The sequence below is a fragment of the Sander vitreus genome, chromosome 2 (genome assembly GCF_031162955.1).
Source record: "Sander vitreus isolate 19-12246 chromosome 2, sanVit1, whole genome shotgun sequence".
Taxonomy (NCBI): domain Eukaryota; kingdom Metazoa; phylum Chordata; class Actinopteri; order Perciformes; family Percidae; genus Sander; species Sander vitreus.
The window spans coordinates 1,494,068-1,508,933 of NC_135856.1; positions in this window are offsets into that span (position 1 = coordinate 1,494,068).

Here is a 14,866-nt window from a genome sequence, read left to right on the forward strand (position 1 = left end):
TTGCTGAGGGAAGAACATAGTGGTTCAAAATTGTATTTATTGTTTACATTACTGACGACAAAAGATGAAAAATTCAAGACTGAAGTTCAGATCAAGACAGATGATGAAGTATCTGTTGAATCAGCAGCTCGTCGTGGGGAGCTAAACCTGAACCTAGGAATATATGTCTGTTCTATCATTTGTTTTTTACACAATCAAACTGACACAGACCCCTAATCATAAAGTCATAGTATAGTATGTTGACAAAAGTAAAAAAAAGTCTTAGTACAGTATGTCGGAAAAAGTCATAAAAGTCATAATATAGCATGTCGATAAAAAGTCATAGTATAATATGTAGAAAAAAGTCGGAACACTTTACAATAAGGTACACAAAAAAATAGATAATGATTAGTTACTGTTTTTCAGAAGGGTAGTTACTGTTGTAACTAATCATTCGTTACTCTTTCGAAAAAACAGTAACTAATCATTAACTACCTATTTTTTTGTGTACCTTATTGTAAAGTGTTACCGTATAGGTAAATATGTCAAAAAAAGTAAAAAAGATTGTTTTTTCTTTTAAAAGGATTGAACCCTCAACATCAAATCTCTATTATCTACAGCAGGGATCTTCAACAGGGGGTCCTCAGAGTCAGTCCAGGGGGCCTCCAAATTATTATTAATTATATTATTATAATATCATTATTACAAATTATGTTAATTTTTGAACGTTTTTTCAAAAATTTTAAAAGTCTTAACATAAATCCAACATATTATTAGCAAATATAAATCCCCACTGCTTACTGGTCTATAGTCAAGGTAGTCACTAAGGCCATCCACAGATGTATGTTTTAACATTAAAACATGATTTATAACATCATGCCAGCAATTGTTAGGTTATTTTAATAGCTTAGTATTCTATGCAAAATGGTATGTGTAAAGGCTTTAGGCCACCCTACAAGTTATTATAGGCCCAGTTTAATATGCAACTTCATTTTATACAATACATGTAGTAGGGGGTCCCTTGCTACATGTCTCTTTCAGTTAAGGGGTCCTTGGCTTAACAAACGTTGGAGGCTCTGGTCTACAGCGCCTTTTCTTGCTGTATCTTGTATCAGTTGAGTCAGCAGCTCAGTTCTAATCCTGAAGTTAGTAAAAATGTTTGTTCTATCATTTGTTATTACACCAAACTGACGCAGACGCCCAATCATAAAGTCTTAGTATAGTATGTCGAAAAAAGTCGTAAAAAGTCACAGTATGGAATTTCATGAAATTTAAGTTAATTTATAAATTGTTGAAACCAGACGTGAGATTTCTGGTTTTTGGAGTCGGATCAGCCAACCAGGCGGAGAGTTTCTTCAACCACAAACAAGCTTGTTAACGTGTAACAAGAGCTCTGAAACTACCTTAATAAGGTTCCTATGACTTATAACACAAAATTGTTTAATTATTAACAATTACTTAATTACTATTTTGACACACCAGCCCTGCATTTACTGACATACCCCCCTACCTTGTACTAATATTACTGCAATAATATTTTAATCACACATATATATGTACGTTTTATGTTGTAAACAAATCCTTTTAAAAGGGGTTGAATGACGTCATTACAGCGATTTCAAAACTAGTTTCCAGGTGCGAAGGATTCATTTGTTGAGATTAAAGAAGAAGTCATGAAACTTTAAATAATGATGCGGATTTTATCATTTTTGTCAATACAAAAAGGCAAAGTAGTCATTTTTTAAAAGTCATTATGAGAGCAAAAAGATGCTGCTATGATTCAATCAAAATACATTTTTCATTAGCAAACACATCTGTAAAGGCTGCTTTCTACGTTGACATTAAACTATAATATAAAGTTATGAAACTGTCACAACCTGTCACTTTTCTGAAAATTCTGAGATGTTGAGTTTTTGCTTCAAGTCATGACATGCCGGGATGCTAAGCTATATACAGCTAGCCACATCAGAATCACCCCAACAAATAAAGCAATGCAGAATAGAAAACCCCCGAAAGCAGAACGAGTCAGCAGTAGAATTAGATGCAACCAAATTTCCCCTTTCCGTTCATTTCGACACTCGCTGAAAAGGAAGTAGCATGTCACAGTTGAAACACACAGTTGATGGTTGAACAGATTTACCGAGAGCAGCATTGCTAAACAAGAAACCATCTGAAGGATTTGTAGTCCTGCTGTTTTTCCCGCTTTGATTCCCTTCAAAAATTGTAGGCTACTTCTAGCTAGAATGTTGTCAGAAAAGTAGCAGGCTGCCCTATACATTCTTCTGTAAAAACCTTGTTAAATGGTGATAAGTAATAATGTAGTAACCCTAATATGATAAACATCTGGTAGTGTAGTTTAGCCAGTTAGCTGTACTCTAAAGCTGAGATGTACACAAAAGGAACCGTTAGCATAGTTAGCCAGTTGGCTTTTTCCCGCTCATTTCTCCTTGACAGTTTTAGCCTTTCTCCAACTAATGGAGCTTACCTACCGCTAGTACCAGCTCGACTCGACTCGACCGCGGTGTCCCGTCCTCCTTTTTCCATTGCAGCTTTAGTACCGCCTCATGCGTGAGGCGAGCGTGGCTGGTCGTCATTGCAACGCCGCAGGAAACTGCCGTGACCTAACGCGACGCACACACAGAACGTGGAAGGTGTGTGTGTTTTTTTTTTCTCCTCATGTGGCTGTTTGCCAGAAGACACATTTAGTTTCTAAAGAAGCTGGAGGCAGCAAAAAAAACACCGCTGGCTAAACTATTTAAAAATGGCGGGTTTGTTCAGCAATAATAACAGCGATTAGTGACGATTCTCTCCGACCAATCAGGAGTCTGCAGGTTTTCACGTCACCTTTTGGTATCGCCTCAGCTCACTTGGATCCTCGACTGAGGTGATACTAAATATAGTACCTGTTGGCAGGTACCAGGGACCTTTTTTCATAATGGAAAACCAAAGAAGGAGTAGAGTCGAGGTAAGTCAAGCAGGTACCATGTAATGGAAAAATGCCATTAGTTACTGATGCATTACTTGTACCACACATCATAAAATGTTATTATACATTTATTCATTATTATGAAAATTACCTAATTCATATCCTAAACATACTTGTTAGCTAGTGCTAGTTTTTGGCTAGTGAGCTCTCAACCTGTGGTTAGCTACAGGGCTGTCACCTCTTTGAATAAAATTATTTATAGTATAGTACGTCGACAAAAGTCTCATATTCATAGTATAGGTAATTCGAAAAATAATAATAATATAAAAGTCAATATAATCTTTACTCAGGAAGTCAGTATTATTTGAACATAGGAAAAATGTAATAGATTTGCAATCTGTCCAACTTTAAAACTAGGTACGTTATCTACGTATGTTCGCAAAATGTTAGCGGAAAATGGAGAAAACAAGTTATCAGTGCTGAACGAATTAAAACACCGAACCATCTGTGAAGTAATGCTCGAAGGCATTTTGGATTGTAAACCACAGTAAGGCTATTGTCGGTGTAAAATACAACTATTTAAGTAACGTTAGCTCATCATCAGGTAAGAAACCATGAATGAAAATATGTTTATTCTACAGTGTGGTTTAGTATTAGGTTAACTGGGCGTTCATACAAATTTTACTGAATTATGTTCATTTCATTTTATGGCTGCAGCATTGGTTAAGACCCAAAGTGAGACAATAAAGTTCATCTTCATCTTGATTCTCATTTTTTTAAACAACAAAAGTGACAGACCTGTTTAGCTTAGCATCAGCTGTTACCTAACAAACATAAGCACATTTATACGTAAACTGTGGTGCGGGCAGTTAACTAAAACAGCTCTGAACCAGGGAATACAAATGCATGAATACATATACAAATTAAATTAATTAGACCGCCAGATAACGTAAGCAAAAAGTTTCTGCCACCATGGTAGCATGATACATACCATGCTAATTTACAACTAAACTAATGTAATTTCTAGAATTGTATACATCTCACAATCACAGCGCTTACGTTTTGTTATAATTGTGGCTTTATCGGCAGTCCCAATCTGTTAGAGAGGAGTAACGGCGCTGTGGAAATAGAGATCAGTAGCATTAGCAGTTGGCTCTAATTGGCTTTACGCTAACAGGTATACTATAATGAAAAACTGACACTCAGCTAGCTAGCTAGCTAGCTAGGAAGCTGTACCGTGCAGATTTTCTAAATAAGTTCCCAGAACTTTATTTAAACAATCTTTGTAGCAGAACTGACTTTTCAACGAAATGTCGTAACTGCTCGTCAACATAGCAACATGGCAAAGTAAAGCAGAAACGGATTGTAAAATCTGAATACACCTCAAGAGTACAGATATCCAGAACCTTCTTTAATGTGTTGGTGAGTACCCGTCATGTAGCCATCCCGTTAATCAATACAAATATTCGGTCACACTTTATATTAAGTCAGTAGTTTATTTTTGGTTTTCTCGTTTTACAGCAGGTGGATATGGTTAACAAAGGCTAGGTTTCCTTGATGGATGTCACTATGAAACTTTGTTATTGTTGTAGTTCGTTATAAAAAAAGGACTGAAGATTGCCATCTACATTCTCACGGTTAGTTTTTAACCAGCATTATTTGTTACATAAACTACGGCAAAAGTTTAGCTAAAGCTAGCTAACACTAACCCTAACCCCTCGCTAACTGTTAAGGTTAGGGTTAGCTAGCTTTAGCTCAACTTTTGCTGTAGTTATTGTAACTAGGTAACTGTTAGGGTTAGGGTTAGCTAGCTTTAGCTCAACTTTTGCCGTTGTTTATATAACTAGCTAACTGTTACTGCCAACACTAAGGGTAAGGGTTAGGGTTAGGCGCTTGTACCTTTGACTTTTTTTGCTAACTTTATTTGTTGTTAACTTTTGATCTGACAGAAGAATGTGAGGCAGCAGTTGGCGTCCTGTCAGAGTTTAATCAGCAGCTGGTTTGGACTCTTCTGAGACTCAAACAGCGCTGGAAGAAATATTCAGATCCTTTACTGCACTAAAAGTACTAATACCACACTGTAAAAATACTCTGTTACAAGTTAAAGTCCTGCATTGACAATGTCCCTTCAGTAAAAGTCTGTAAGTATCATAAGGAAAATGTTGTTTAAATGTATTAAATGTAAAGAACAATCCTCCCATTTTAAAAAAATGTAAAGGATCCAAATGGTGTTTAATGGTCTGATCATCTCAGCTGGACTTGTAGGCCGTTATATTGTTGGCTACTTTAATTTATAATCAAACATCAGATTTTATAAACTACATGTGTTTTGTATGCAGAAATCTTAATGTAAAGTAACTAGTAAGTAAAGTAACTAGTAACTAAAGCTGGAACAGATGAATGTAGTGGAGTAACTAAAGTAACTAGTAACTAAAGCTGTAACAGATGAATGTAGTGGAGTAAAAAGTACAATATTTCTCTCTGAAATGTAGCGGAGTAGAAGTAGAAAGTGGCATGAAAAGAAAAGGCTCAAGTAAAGTACAAGTACCTCAACATTTGTACAAGTACAGTACTTGAGTTAATGTACTTTGTTACTGCTCAAACATATGGATCTGGAAACCCGAAAGACAGAAACCGAGTCCAAACAGTTTGTCTTTGGATTAGAGTGATACAAGCCACAGTCATTACAGTCTATTTGAGCCGAAACAGATGTATGTTTGAAGAGAGGGTTGTGAAGCTGGTGGTCCAAGTCTGGGTGTAATCCGGATTAATCTGGAGGTCTCGATCTCTGTGGTTCGTCCTCTGGCTTCACTCTGTTTTGTGGTTCCTGGGTTTTAGTTCGTTGCTGGGGCAAAGATCCAACACACAGGTCTTCCTTTTCTCTGTCTTCCATATCTAACGAGCAGATCCTCTCCATCAACGACTCAGGTGAAGTGGGGCATCCGGCTGCAGGTTCTGGAAGAGAGGGAACGTTGGGTTTTTCATGGAACGCATCAGACTTTGTCTTTCACTCGGAAGGGATTTCTTTTTTGGTTCACTTTCACTGAACAGAGAAAAAACAGGGCCTAGCCCGGGGTTTAGAATGGGCAAAAGCTAGGGCCGCCAGCAGAAAAATTATTAAAGAAAAGTTAAAGATAACAAGAAAGATACGCCAGCAAAGAATTGATGAAACGTCGGTAAAAGCGTCAAAAACGGCAGAGAAAAGGGCGACAAAAAGGGCTGCAAAAAGGCCGAAATAAATGTTGAAAAAAAGGGCCCAGGTCGAAAAATACTGAAGTTACTCTTTATTTTTGACGGTCTAGTTTTTGAAATTAATTATGAATGAGGAATAAAATAAGGGCAACAACATCACAAACAGATTGAATGAAACCTTGTCTGGTAATAATATTTATAATATTTACTGAGACTTATCTAACTCCAGCCTGGACTCCCTACAGAAATAATTGATCCATTTTATCATCATTATTATTCCAGAATAAACTGCAGCTCAGTTCATCGAGTCGTAACCTGTTTCTGTCTCCTCCTCTCTAACCCCGTCCTGAGTTTTTCGTTGACGGTGGGGTTCAGCATTCCTCCGTGCAACATAAGCCATATTTACCGCTTACGTGGCCTTTGCTACTTTTGTGCGCTTCATCCTTTTCCTCCGCATGAGGGTCACCTGAGGCCTCTTCAACCCTGCGATCAGCAGCAGCAACCTGGGCCGCGACTTGGTGAGCCAGCTTCTCAGTAGCGTCCCCTTGGGAAACCTGCATGAACAACAAACAGTCCATTAAAATACTGTCTGTCTATCGTTGAAACCTGCAGGAACAACAGCAGACCGTTAAAGCCACAAAGAGGGGTTTCATACTGTCTGGTCTTTGGTTCAAAGCACAGAAGTCAATTCTAGATCTGCGTTCCGATCAACAGTGTGCATAAACAGTTCCCTGCTCCCTGTTCAGGGAATGGGGGTCATTAAGGGAACATCTCTGGACAAAATTCTTTCATTCGGAACACCCTGCCACATCACCAACACAGATATCACTACCTCTATGCCAAGGCCGCCCATTTCGGGGCCTGCAGGCCGTGCTAACCTAGCCTGGGAAAACCCTGACGAACTTCCGGCAAATTTGAGATTTGCTCTGCACGTCAGTCTGGCCAAGAGCCAATTCAAGCCCATTTCCAATCAAGGCACCAATCACAACTGTTGAGCCATTCAACATGACGGCCACCGAAGCGCAGCAACAACGGTTGATGCTGTTGTCGCTGCTACGTCACCCGGATCGTTGGTTGAAGGACTATCCAATTGCGCCCAGAGGCATTTGAGCGGCGTCCGTTAGTGACGCCCCTTTGGGGCTGTAAATGAACCTTCCTCAGACCCACTCTCAGTTATAACTGAGAGTGGGTCTGGTGTCAACCAGGCTAGTCCTAAGCCCTAGCCCTAACCCTATGCTTATTCTCCATACATTTTATGCAGCTAAGAAATTACTTAATCTGAGTTTTACAGCAATGTAAAGCACAGTGCTGGCAAACTTTCCTATTAAATTAAATACGTAGCCTAAGTTTTATCCACAAATAATTACAAGAATTACGGTATTCTTCAACATTTATTTTTGGCCCGTGGCCTTCTATCCAGATACATTTTGTCCCTTCATATGAAAGAATTCAGGCACCTCTGCTCCTTGGCATCTTGGATACGTTGCTGCTACTGTGGAGATGTTACTCACAGGAAACTATAGGCGATTGGAACACACCCTAATTCTACCTAACATCACGCCGTACTTCATAAAATACAAATCTTCAGAAGATGAAACCAAAATGATTAGTTTCTGTCAGGGGCGGAGCTTCTGGGTCTCCAGCCCCGAATGGTTTCTCCAAAGCCCCGAATCTTTGAGGGTTTTAAAATAACATTTCTCCTCAGTCTCTCTGACTGGAGCAGCAGATCAACGCAGCAACCCTACCTATGTTATGGGACTTATAGACACGGAAATATCAGACAGTTTCTACACTGTCAGAAATAATGTGCAAAATGTGTACCTTAAGGGGTCCAACAGCTCGTCACTGGGGCAGTACCCTTGAAGGTACACCAATTGTACCCCTTTACAAGGGTACATACTTGTTCTCTTACAGTTTGTACCCTTTGGGAGCAAATGTGCTCTTTGAGAATTTCATAATTTCCTTGACAGCCCTGAGGCACTAGCCATCCCATCCCCCAACATAATTTTGGTCACAACATGGGTCACACACTGACATCTTTTTTAGTGTACCCCTATATGGTCGATAAATGGTACAGACATGGACCCTTTCTCACGTTTCAACCTAGAAAAAGTACAAATGTGTACCTTATGGATCAACTATGACCCTTTGGGTGTACATCACCAGCAGTTGTACCTCAGATAACATAAATGGACCTTAACCGTACCTTTATTTCTGACAGTGTACCTATGTTATGGGACTTATAGAAACAGAAACAGCAGACAGTTTCTGCCTCTCTGTCTTGATAAAGACAGTTGGAGAACAGTTAGAAACAAAACAGGATGAAAAACGCAACAAAAACGTCAGAAAAAGCAATACAAGCAAGAAAACGTTGAAAGAAGTGTCAAAAGCGTTGGGAAAAAAAGTGACAAAATGCCAGAAGGGGTTTTATAAATTGTTTCAGTGTATGTATTATTTATTCGTGAAAGCCTGTAAGTGCGCCGCACGCTACAGGTGCCATAATCTTACATGAGTCTGATTTTTGCAATTATAAAGCACATAACGTCCCCCGTCTGAAATTGGGCACGTAAAGGTACGGAAGTGCCACAGCTGAATTGTTGTCCCAGTACGCCCCTGATTGCATTCTGATAAAGACCTAAACAGTTACAGGCTTCAGGCTAAATGACCTCTGTCCTTGTGCATCTTAAAGCTGCAGTAGGTAAAAGTCTAAAAACTCCCTTTCTGTCATATCTGCTGAAACTGACCCCATGTTCCAGTAGAACTACAGGAAGCAGGTCATTCAAAATAATCAGCTCCTCTGGCTCCACCTACAGCTCCCTGTTCAGATGCACCAATCAGGGCCAGGGGGGGGTGTCTAACTGCGTGTCAATCACTGCTCATGCACACGCATTCATTCTCCCCTTGTGGGGGAGGGGCTTAGGAGACCGTTTTGGGCTTTAGCAGAAAGGGGGAGGGACTGAGAAGTTGTCAATGTTCAAATGTTTTGGCTAAGTCCTGGATCTTCACAATCCTCCCTACGGCACCTTTTATAAACTCTGGGGCTGCAACTACACTCGATTAATTAGTTGTTTGGTCTCTAAAATGTCAGAAAATGGTGAAAAATGTGGATCAGTGTTTCCCAAAAGCCCAAGATGACGTCCTCAAATGTCTTGTTTTGTCCACAACTCAAAGATCTTCAGTTTACTGTCCCAGCTCTAACAAACTCAACCAGATCAAAGCTGATACAGACAAACAACTGACGTCACTAAAATCACTAGTTAAAGATCTGACACATGACTCATCACTTTTAGACGCCTGTACGTCACAATGTTTACGGGTAAACGGTGAGGAAACCTAAACACCTAAAATGTTGACCTAAATGCCTGCTCAGCGTTAGAACCTGGAAACCATCTGCAGAAAAAACTACAGAATCATCAGGAACACACAGAAGCTGCACGGATGCAGAATTATATGGAATTTAAAACATTTTACAATAAAAATAAGGATGTTACCACATCTCCACACAGAGCAGGAAAACAGTCTGCCAAATTCTGGACATTTACACGCCGGGAAAACGCTGAAAACTGTATATAAAAAAATTAAAATAAACTTAAAGGTGCTCTAAGTGATGTAACGCGTTTTTTAGGCTACAACATTTTTTGTCACATACAGCAAACATCTCCTCACTATCTGCTAGCTGCCTGTCCCCTGAACACACTGTAAAAAACATCTCCTCACTATCTGCTAGCTGCCTGTCCCCTGAACACACTGTAAAAAAAACATCTCACTATCTGCTAGCTACCTGTCCCCTGAACACACTGTAAAAACATCTCCTCACTATCTGCTAGCTGCCTGTCCCCTGAACACACTGTAAAAAACATCTCACTATCTGCTAGCTGCCTGTCCCCTGAACACACTGTAAAAAACACGGTCTCTGTAGACAGCCCAGACTCCACTAACGGAAACAAAAACAAACTGTGCCAACCTGCACCACCAAACATAACAAACAGTCTTCCAGCCAATAACTGACAAGAAAGATTTGGGGGTGGAGGTTGGGGGGACGGGATGAGGAGGAGTGAGGGGTTAGGGGAGCTAGCCTCGTTTTGTTTAAAAATACTTCAAACGTCAACAAGAAGTAATGTCACCCAACATCGCTTAGAGCACCTTTAAGTTAATATTGGGGGGAGGAAAAGCATTTGTAATGCAAAGAATAACTACATGAACAGAACCAACCAGACTAAACTATAGGACCAGAACCAACCAGGCTAAACTACAGGACCAGAACCAACCAGACTAAACTATAGGACCAGAACCAACCAGGCTAAAGTACAGGACCAGAACCAACCAGACTAAACTACAGGACCAGAACCAACCAGACTAAACTATAGGACCAGAACCAACCAGGCTAAAGTACAGGACCAGAACCAACCAGACTAAACTATAGGACCAGAACCAACCAGGCTAAAGTACAGGACCAGAACCAACCAGGCTAAAGTACAGGACCAGAACCAACCAGACTAAACTACAGGACCAGAACCAACCAGACTAAACTATAGGACCAGAACCAACCAGGCTAAAGTACATGAACAGAACCAACCAGACTAAACTACATGAACAGAACCAACCAGACTAAACTATAGGACCAGAACCAACCAGGCTAAAGTACAGGACCAGAACCAACCAGACTAAACTATAGGACCAGAACCAACCAGGCTAAAGTACAGGACCAGAACCAACCAGACTAAACTACATGAATAGAACCAACCAGACTAAACTACAGGACCAGAACCAACCAGACTAAACTACAGGACCAGAACCAACCAGGCTAAACTACATGAACAGATCCAACCAGACTAAACTACATGAACAGAACCAACCAGACTAAACTATAGGACCAGAACCAACCAGGCTAAAGTACAGGACCAGAACCAACCAGACTAAACTACATGAACAGAACCAACCAGACTAAACTACAGGACCAGAACCAACCAGACTAAACTACATGAACAGAACCAACCAGACTAAACTACATGAACAGAACCAACCAGATTAAACTACAAGAACAGAACCAACCAGACTAAACTACATGACCAGAACCAACCAGACTAAACTACAAGAACAGAACCAACCAGACTAAACTACAAGAACAGAACCAACCAGACTAGACTACATGAACAGAACCAACCAGACTAAACTACATGAACAGAACCAACCAGACTAAACTACAGGACCAGAACCAACCAGACTAAACTACATGAACAGAACCAACCAGACTAAACTACAAGAACAGAACCAGACTAAACTACATGACCAGAACCAACCAGACTAAACTACATGAACAGAACCAACCAGACTAAACTACATGACCAGAACCAACCAGACTAAACTACATGACCAGAACCAACCAGACTAAACTACAAGAACAGAACCAGACTAAACTACATGACCAGAACCAACCAGACTAAACTACATGAACAGAACCAACCAGACTAAACTACAAGAACAGAACCAACCAGACTAAACTACATGAACAGAACCAACCAGACTAAACTACAGGACCAGAACCAACCAGACTAAACTACAAGAACAGAACCAGACTAAACTACATGACCAGAACCAACCAGACTAAACTACAGGACCAGAACCAACCAGACTAAACTACTTGAACAGACCCAAACAGACTAAACAGAACCATTGAATCAGGACAAAATCATATCGTCCCAGCAGTCAGAGTTTAGAGACTTTAAGATATCAGCAAATATGTCATCGTTGTCCAAAGAATGGATATACATATAGGAACATTGTATTGTGATAAAACCTCTGATTTCACCACTACTAAATATAGCGGTGTACATTCTCTCTGTGACGTTCTGCATCCGTTCAAAACCTCTAAGAAAGTTAAGAAAGCTGAGTTTGTCCAAACGTCTTCTACCAGTTTCCATTCAGATCGCAATAAATGAAAATTGCAATACAAATCCAATTGGCATCCATGTATGGTGAAAGAATCGAATCAGGACAGAAGCATATCGTCCCAGCCCCGAGGGTTTTAAGAATTTAAGATATCAGCAAATATGATTTCCCCGCCATCATATGGTTTCGGTGCAGCACCTAAAGCCGAATGAATGAAACTGAAAGACTTTAGTCAGATCTAATGATTGTGGTGGGACTTCTTTAGCTTTTCTTAGTTCTTAAAGTTTTGTCTTTAAGCTTTTTGAGAGTTATTTATTCATCCGCTGTAGCTTTTCCAACGTTTCAGACACAGATATGGTGGTGATAACGGTCCAAAATGATGTGAAAAAGAGACGCAAAACTACCACAAAGAGACAAATAAACTACAAAGAGACGCCAAATGACCTCAAAGACCCAAAACAACCCCGATGGAAACACAAAGGACCACAAAGAGACACAGCGCGACTACAAAAAGATGCCAAATTGCACAAGAGACAAAGTCCCACAAACAGACTTAACATGTACAGGGAATTTGCATTTCTTTTATCGAAAAACTTAACATTTTCTTGACGTAGGACACCTAAACCCACTGCCCCTAAGTCTTCCACAGAACCAGTGAAAACTCTGTAAATATATACATTTTTTCTGCGAAGTTGTGCATCCGTTCAAAGCCTCGAAGAAAGAAAGAAAGGTAAAGAAAAGCTCCGTTTGTCCAAAACGTCTTCTATCTTCTATGGGTTTCCATTCAGAGCCTGGATTAGTAAAAGCAGGACAGTACCTCACCCAGTAACACTCCTCACCGAAGCACCATAGCAACACGTTTTCACCTCCTTCAGACGCTTCACATTCTCAACAAACGGCGGCAGCTGCAACCTTTATGTGTTTATACACAAGAGTTGTGTGACCTGCTGAGCGTGATGGAAAAAAACCCCACAACCTTTGTGCTGTCGGAGCACACTGAAACCAGCCAGAGAGAAATCTAGCAACGTGTAGACGCGCGGATGGGCCTTGCTGACGCCATTGTTGTGGCCCCACGGCCGGGGCTCGCTGTTAAATGTACCGAGAGGAACATTGTTTGTGTAGCTGAACCCTGCCTCCCCCCCACCCCTGGCCCTCATCCTGTCCATTATCCACACACCATTATCTCCGTTTGAGCTTTATCTCTTCCTCAACCGATCCTGCAGGTTTCAGATGGCTCAGTGGTGTTTTAAGCCCCCAAAGACTGCTTCCAGGCAGCGCTGCGACCGTTGACTTCAAGGCACCTAACCCTAACCCTAACCCTAACCATGACCATTGCCTAATCCTAGTGCCTTCCTGCCTGGAAGGAGACGTTGGGGGCTTAAAACACCAATAAACTTTCAGATGCATCTTCGCCACGGCCTGTAGTTTCACACACCGTCTCTTTACGACTCCATTTGTTCGGTATGTCTGTCGTAAATCCTCGTCGTCATCAGCAACTGTCCGCTTTTAATTACTTCTTTTACTTTGGTTTTTGAATCACCCTCATCTTTTCGTTGCTTGTTTTCAGCCTGAGTCTTCACCGATGTGCCGCCACAATTTTGAGTAGAAATCCAAGGAAAATGGCGGCAAAAAAACGACTAATTAATCACTCAATTCCCATTGGCTACCGGCCAACGTGGCAGGTAGATTTCAGACATTTTCACCCCCCCTTTGGTGCGTGGTCAGGTGTTAATTTCAGGCCCTGATTTCTTCACTTTTAAATTGATTTCCTCTCCCCCCTAATGTCACGATCAGCGGCCATCTTTAGTCCTTTCTTGTTTCCTTTTGTATCGTGTTTGTCCTGGTCGTCTTCCAACAAAAGCCCTTTCAGTACCTTACCTTTTTGTTTTAAATCACATCACAGCTGCTGTTTCTCCTAAGTTTCTCTAAACCCAACCCAAGTTGTTTTTCCCTTCCTAACCTCTAACCCACGGCGGACATCTTTGTGGTTTTCTGTTACTGACCGCTCGCCGCCGTCCTGAGAGTCCGAGGAACCCGGTAACTTTGACATTGTCCCCAGTCCGTGCGGCCTGTAGCAGCTCCCTCCTAATATCTGAGTCAACCTAACAAACACGCTGGCAGACCATCGCCAGTAACGTCACACACAAACGCTCCCGTTCTGTCCGCTTCAGTGTGAAAAGAACCATTCATCCCAAAACGTAATAATCCAAGCGACAAAGTTTATGACCACAAACACACATCTGAGAATAGAGGAACTACTAAGTTGTTTCTTACCAGAGCAAACGTTTGACAGCAGATCTACAACTTTACACACTCAAAAATGGAGGTACGAGACAATTTTTCTGTACTTACAGGAGCACGTTTTAACGTGTTCCCTTGAGAGTACAGTATTGTTTTTTTAAGAGGCCAGAATTGGACCGTTTGGCTTATTTAAGGGTACGAAATGAAAGAGAAGGGTACACGATTGTCTTTCAAAAGGGTTCCCTTATAGGCACACGACGGAACTTCTATTTCTGAGTGTGTAGAGCACCTACAAACCGGAAAACACTTGCCTTAAATTCATCAAGAGTCCAAAGTTCTCACTGTGAAGCTCTGAAATATATCGAGTCAACACTTTACACAAGCGGAAGATGGAGTCCCGGGCGATGTTATCCACATCCACGCGCTCCATCACCCCCCCCCACTCTTCGGCTCGGCACACAACTTAGCAGTCCTCTAAACCTCCGCTCCCTACCGCTCGCCGCACACGGAACACAACAGAAAGCAGTGCTTACCAATTGACCCCACACATTTGTTAGGTTATGCCCCCGGCGTCCTTGCAGAGGCACATATATGATCCCCGCTGCACTTTTTTGCCTCTCGCACTAGAAGCTTCAGCCA